This window comes from Bombina bombina, chromosome 6 (genome assembly GCF_027579735.1).
Source record: "Bombina bombina isolate aBomBom1 chromosome 6, aBomBom1.pri, whole genome shotgun sequence".
Taxonomy (NCBI): Eukaryota; Metazoa; Chordata; class Amphibia; order Anura; family Bombinatoridae; genus Bombina; species Bombina bombina.
This window is the reverse complement of record NC_069504.1, coordinates 1,069,819,031-1,069,826,530: the sequence shown is the minus strand read 5'-3', so window position 1 is coordinate 1,069,826,530 and position 7,500 is coordinate 1,069,819,031.

Sequence of the window (7,500 nt, the reverse complement as noted above, 5' to 3'; positions counted from 1 at the left end):
CCTTTGCTGTGTTAACTGGAACACGGGAAAGAAAAAATCTCTTAGCAGGAGGCCTTAACTGAAGCCAATGCTGTACCTTTCTGAAACAATGTTCTAAAACCAGAAATTGAGAACGGAATTGATCAAAATTTCTTTGAAGAAAACGTAATCTGCCCCATACCAGCTGAGCTGGAATAAGGTCCGCACCTTCATGGGTACTTAGGAGCTGGCTATAGGTTTTCTATAAGGCTTGGATATATTCCAAACTGGAAATAGTTTCCAAACTGATACCGCTCCTGAGGATGAAGGATCAGGCTTTTGTTCCTTATTGTGAGGAAAGGAACGAAAAAAAGATTATTAGACCTAAATTTACCTTAGATTTTTTATCCTTTGGTAAAAAAGTTCCCTTCCTTCCAGAAACAGTTGAAATAATAATTTATTACCCTGGAAAGAAAAGGAAAGCAAAGTTGACTTAGAAGACATAACAGCATTCCAAGTTTAATCCATAAAGTTTTTCTAGCTAAAATAGCTAGAGACATATACCTGACATCAACTCTAATGATATCAAAAGATGGTATCACCAATAAAATTATTAGCATGTTATAGAATAATAATAATGCTATAAAATTATGATCTGTTACTTGTTGCGCTAAAGCTTCTAACCAAAAAGTTGAAGCTGCAGCAACATCCGCTAAAAATATAGCAGGTCTAAGAAGATTACCTGAACATAAGTAAGCTTTTCTTAGAAAGGATTCAATTTTCCTATCTAAAGGATCCTTAAAATGAATTACTATCTACCGTAGGAATAGTAGCACATTTAGCAGGAGTAGAGACAGCCCCATAACCTTAGGGATTTTGTCCCAAAAAAACTCTAATCTGTCAGATGGCACAGGATATAATTGCTTAAATGTTTAGAAGGAGTAAAAGAATTACCCAAATTATTCCATTCCCTGGAAATTACTTCAGAAATAGCATCAGGGAGATTAAACACTTCTGGAATAACTACAGGAGATTTAAAAACCTTATTTAAACGTTTAGATTTAGTATCAAGAGGACCAGAATCCTCTATTTCTAATGCAATTAATACTTCTTTAAATAAAGAACGAATAAATTCCATCTTGAACAAATACAAAGATTTATCAGCATCAACCTCTGAGACAGAAACCTCTGAACCAGAAGAACCATTATCAGTATCAGAATGATGATGTTCATTTAAAAATTCATCTGAAAAAAAGAGAAGTTTTAAAAGACTTTTATGTAAACTAGAAGGAGAAATAACAGACATAGCCTTCTTAATGGATTTAAAAAATAAAATCTCTTATGTTTATCAGGAACACTCTGAAAATTAGATGTTGACGGAACAGCAACAGGTAATGTTACAGTACTAAAGGAAATTTTATCTGCATTAATAAGTTTGTCATGACATGCAATACAAACAACAGCTGGAAAAACAGATACCAAAAATTATAGCAGATACACTTTGCTTGGTGGCTCCAGCACTAGACAGCGATTTTCCTGTAGTATCTTCTGACTCAGATGCAACGTGAGACATCTTGCAATATGTAAGAGAAAAAACAACATATAAAGCAAAATTGATCAAATTCCTTAAATGACAGTTTCAGGAATGGGAAAAAATGCCAAAAAACAAGCTTCTAGCAACCAGAAGCAATGAAAAAATAAGACTTAAATAATGTGGAGACAAAAGCGACGCCCTTATTTTTTAGCGCCAAATAAGACGCCCACATTATTTGGCGCCTAAATGCTTTGGCGCCAAAAATGACGCCACATCCGGAACGCCGACATTTTTGGCGCAAAATAACGTCAAAAAATGACGCAACTTCCGCGACACGTATGACGCCGGAAACGGAAAATAATTTTTGCGCCAAAAAAAGTCAGCGCCAAGAATGACGCAATAAAATGAAGCATTTTCAGCCCCCGCGAGCCTAACAGCCCACAGGAAAAAAAGAGTCAAATTTTTGAAGGTAAGAAAAAATGATTAATTCAAATGCATTATCCCAAATATGAAACTGACTGTCTGAAAAATAAGGAAAGTTGAACATTCTGAGTCACGGCAAATAAATGTTTGAATACATATATTTAGAACTTTATAAAAAAAGTGCCCAACCATAGCTTAGAGTGTCACAGAAAATAAGATTTACTTACCCCAGGACACTCATCTACATGTTTGTAGAAAGTCAAACCAGTACTGAAACGAGAATCAGCAGAGGTAATGGTATATATAAGAGTATATCGTCGATCTGAAAAGGGAGGTAAGAGATGAATCTCTACGACCGATAACAGAGAACCTATGAAATAGACCCCGTAGAAGGAGATCACTGCATTCAAATAGGCAATACTCTCCTCACATCCCTCTGACATTCACTGCACGCTGAGAGGAAAACCGGGCTCCAACTTGCTGCGGAGCGCATATCAACGTAGAATCTAGCACAAACTTACTTCACCACCTCCATCGGAGGCAAAGTTTGTAAAACTGAATTGTGGGTGTGGTGAGGGGTGTATTTATAGGCATTTTAAGGTTTGGGAAACTTTGCCCCTCCTGGTAGGAATGTATATCCCATACGTCACTAGCTCATGGACTCTTGCTAATTACATGAAAGAAAACATAATTTATGCTTACCTGATAAATTTATTTCTCTTGTAGTGTATCCAGTCCACAGATTATCCATTACTTATGGGATATTCTCCTTCCCAACAGGAAGTTGCAAGAGGATCACCCACAGCAGAGCTGCTATATAGCTCCTCCCCTAACTGTCATATCCAGTCATTCGACCGAAAACAAACAGAGAAAGGAGAAACCATAGGGTGCAGTGGTGACTGTAGTTTAATTAAAATTTGAACCTGCCTTAAAAAGGACAGGGCGGGCCGTGGACTGGATACACTACAAGAGAAATAAATTTATCAGGTAAGCATAAATTATGTTTTCTCTTGTTAAGTGTATCCAGTCCACAGATCATCCATTACTTATGGGATACCAATACCAAAGCTAAAGTACACGGATGATGGGAGGGACAAGGCAGGATTAAGCGGAAGGAACCACTGCCTGAAGAACCTTTCTCCCAAAAACCGCCTCCGAAGAAGCAAAAGTATCAAATTTGAAAAATTTGGAAAAAGTGTGAAGCGAAGACCAAGTCGCGGCCTTGCAAATCTGTTCAACAGAGGCCTCATTTTTAAAGGCCCAGGTGGAAGCCACAGCTCTAGTAGAATGAGCTGTAATCCTTTCAGGGGGCTGCTGTCCAGCAGTCTCATAGGCTAGGCGTATTATGCTCCGAAGCCAAAAGAAAAGAGAGGTTGCCAAAGCTTTTTGACCTCTCCTCTGTCCAGAGTAAACGACAAACAGGGTAGATGTTTGACGAAAATCTTTAGTAGCTTGTAAGTAAAACTTCAAGGCACGGACTACGTCCAGATTATGTAAAAGACGTTCCTTCTTTGAAGAAGGATTAGGACACAATGATGGAACAACAATCTCTTGATTGATATTCTTGTTAGAAACCACCTTAGGTAAAAACCCAGGTTTGGTACGCAGGACTACCTTATCTGCATGAAAAATCAGATAAGGAGAATCACATTGTAAGGCAGATAGCTCACAGATTCTCCGAGCTGAGGAAATAGCCATCAAAAACAGAACTTTCCAAGATAAAAGTTTAATATCAATGGAATGAAGGGGTTCCAACGGAACTCCTTGAAGAACTTTAAGAACCAAGTTTAAGCTCCACGGGGGAGCAACAGGTTTAAACACAGGCTTAATTCTAACCAAAGCCTGGCAAAATGCCTGGACGTCTGGAACCTCTGCCAGACGCTTGTGTAAAAGAATAGACAGAGCAGAAATCTGTCCCTTTAAGGAACTAGCTCATAATCCTTTGTCCAAGCCCTCTTGGAGAAAAGACAATATTCTAGGAATCCGAACCTTACTCCATGAGTAATTCTTGGATTCACACCAATAAAGATATTTACTCCATATCTTGTGGTAGATTTTCCTGGTAACAGGCTTTCGTGCCTGTATTAAAGTATCAATGACTGACTCGGAGAAGCCACGCTTTGATAGAATCAAGCGTTCAATCTCCATGCAGTCAGTCTCAGAGAAATTAGATTTGGATGATTGAAAGGACCTTGTATCAGAAGGTCCTGTCTTAGAGGCAGAGTCCATGGTGGAAAGGATGACATGTCCACTAGGTCTGCATACCAAGTCCTGCGTGGCCACGCAGGTGCTATCAGAATCACCGATGCTCTCTCCTGTTTGATTTTGGCAATCAGTCGAGGGAGCAGCGGAAACGGTGGAAACACATAAGCCAGGTTGAAGAACCAAGGCGCTGCTAGAGCATCTATCAGCGTCGCTTCTGGGTCCCTGGACCTGGATCCGTAACAAGGAAGCTTGGCGTTCTGGCGAGACGTCATGAGATCCAACTCTGGTTTGCCCCAACGATGAATCAACTGAGCAAACACCTCCGGATGGAGTTCCCACTCCCCCGGATGGAAAGTCTGACGACTTAGAAAATCCGCCTCCCAGTTCTCCACGCCTGGGATATGGATTGCTGACAGGTGGCAAGAGTGGTACTCTGCCCAGCGAATTATATTTGAGACTTCTAACATCGCTAGGGAACTCCTGGTTCCCCCTTGATGGTTGATGTAAGCCACAGTCGTGATGTTGTCCGACTGAAATCTGATGAACCTCAGTGTTGCTAACTGAGGCCAAGCCAGAAGAGCATTGAATATCGCTCTTAACTCCAGAATATTTATTGGAAGGAGTTTCTCCTCCTGAGTCCACGATCTCTGTGCCTTCAGGGAATACCAGACTGCACCCCAACCTAGAAGGCTGGCATCTGTTACAATTGTCCAATCTGGCCTGCGAAAGGTCATACCCTTGGACAGGTGTACCCGAGACAACCACCAGAGAAGAGAATCTCTGGTCTCTTGATCCAGATTTAGCAGAGGGGACAAATCTGTGTAATCCCCATTCCACTGACTCAGCATGCATAATTGCAGCGGTCTGAGATGAAGGCGCGCAAATGGCACTATGTCCATTGCCGCTACCATTAAGCCGATTACCTCCATACACTGAGCTACCGAAGGGCGCGGAATGGAGTGAAGAACACGGCAAGCATTTAGAAGTTTTGATAACCTGTCCTCTGTCAGGTAAATTTTCATTTCTACAGAATCTATAAGAGTCCCTAAGAAGGAGACTCTTGTGAGTGGGGATAGAGAACTCTTTTCCTCGTTCACTTTCCACCAGTGCGACCTCAGAAATGCCAGAACTATCTCTGTATGAGACTTGGCAACTTTAAAGGCTTGACGCCTGTATCAGGATGTCGTCTAGACACGGAGCCACCGCTATGCCTCGCGGTCTTAGAACCGCCAGAAGTGAGCCCAGAACCTTTGTAAAGATTCTTGGGGCTGTAGCCAACCCGAAGGGAAGAGCTACAAATTGGTAATGCCTGTCTAGAAAGGCAAACCTTAGAAACCGATGATGATCTTTGTGAATCGGTATGTGAAGGTAGGCATCCTTTAAGTCCACTGTGGTCATGTACTGACCTTCTTGGATCAGGGTAAGGATGGTCCGAATAGTTTCCATTTTGAAAGATGGAACTCTGAGGAATTTGTTTAAGATCTTTAGATCCAAAATTGGTCTGAAGGTTCCCTCTTTTTTGGGAACCACAAACAGATTTGAATAAAAACCCTGTCCTAGTTCCGTCCGCGGAACTGGATGGATCACTCCCATAACTAGGAGGTCTTGCACACAGCGTAGGAATGCCTCTTTCTTTATCTGATTTGCAGATAGCCTTCAAAGATGAAATCTCCCTTGTGGAGGGGAAGCTTTGAAGTCCAGAAGATATCCCTGAGATATGATCTCCAACGCCCAGGGATCCTGAACATCTCTTGCCCACGCCTGGGCGAAGAGAGAAAGTCTGCCCCCTACTAGATCTGTCGCCGGATAGGGGGCCGTTCCTTCATGCTGTCTTAGAGGCAGCAGCAGGCTTTCTGGCCTGCTTGCCTTTGTTCCAGGACTGGTTAGGTTTCCAGGCCTGCTTAGATTGAGCAAAAGTTCCCTCTTGTTTTGAAGCGGAGGAAGTTGATGCTGCACCTGCCTTGAAATTTCGAAAGGCACGAAAATTAGACTGTTTGGCCTTTGCTTTGGCCCTGTCCTGAGGAAGGGTGTGATCCTTACCTCCAGTAATGTCAGCAATAATTTCCTTCAAACCAGGCCCGAATAAGGTCTGCCCCTTGAAAGGAATGTTGAGTAATTTAGACTTCGAAGTCACGTCAGCTGACCAGGATTTGCGCCATAGCGCCCTACGCGCCTGGATGGCGAATCCGGAATTCTTAGCCGTTAGTTTAGTCAGATGAACAATGGCATCAGATTTTTATGTGGTCTGAAGACAATTGAGACCTGTGGAACCTCCCCCTTGGGGGAAGCCCCTTGAATTCCAGGAGATAACCTTGGGAGACTATTTCTAGCGCCCAAGGATCCAGAACATCTCTTGCCCAAGCCTGAGCGAAGAGAGAGAGTCTGCCCCCCACCAGATCCGGTCCCGGATCGGGGGCCAACATCTCATGCTGTCTTGGTAGCAGTGGCAGGTTTCTTGGCCTGCTTTCCTTTGTTCCAGCCTTGCATTGGCCTCCAGGCTGGCTTGGCTTGAGAAGTATTACCCTCTTGCTTAGAGGACGTAGCACTTGGGGCTGGTCCGTTTCTGCGAAAGGGACGAAAATTAGGTTTATTTTTGGCCTTGAAAGACCTATCCTGAGGAAGGGCGTGGCCCTTGCCCCCAGTGATATCAGAAATAATCTCTTTCAAGTCAGGGCCAAACAGCGTTTTCCCCTTGAAAGGAATGTTAAGCAATTTGTTCTTGGAAGACGCATCCGCTGACCAAGATTTTAGCCAAAGCGCTCTGCGCGCCACAATAGCAAAACCAGAATTTTTCGCCGCTAACCTAGCCAATTGCAAAGTGGCGTCTAGGGTGAAAGAATTAGCCAATTTGAGAGCATGAATTCTGTCCATAATCTCCTCATAAGAAGAATTATTATTGAGCGCCTTTTCTAGTTCATCGAACCAGAAACACGCTGCTGTAGTGACAGGAACAATGCATGAAATTGGTTGTAGAAGGTAACCTTGCTGAACAAACATCTTTTTAAGCAAACCCTCTAATTTTTTATCCATAGGATCTTTGAAAGCACAACTATCTTCTATGGGTATAGTGGTGCGTTTGTTTAGAGTAGAAACCGCCCCCTCGACCTTGGGGACTGTCTGCCATAAGTCCTTTCTGGGGTCGACCATAGGAAACAATTTCTTAAATATGGGGGGAGGGACGAAAGGTATACCGGGCCTTTCCCATTCTTTATTTACAATGTCCGCCACCCGCTTGGGTATAGGAAAAGCTTCGGGGGGCCCCGGGACCTCTAAGAACTTGTCCATTTTACATAATTTCTCTGGAATAACCAAATTCTCACAATCATCCAGAGTAGATAACACCTCCTTAAGCAGAGCGCGGAGATGTTCCAATTTAAATC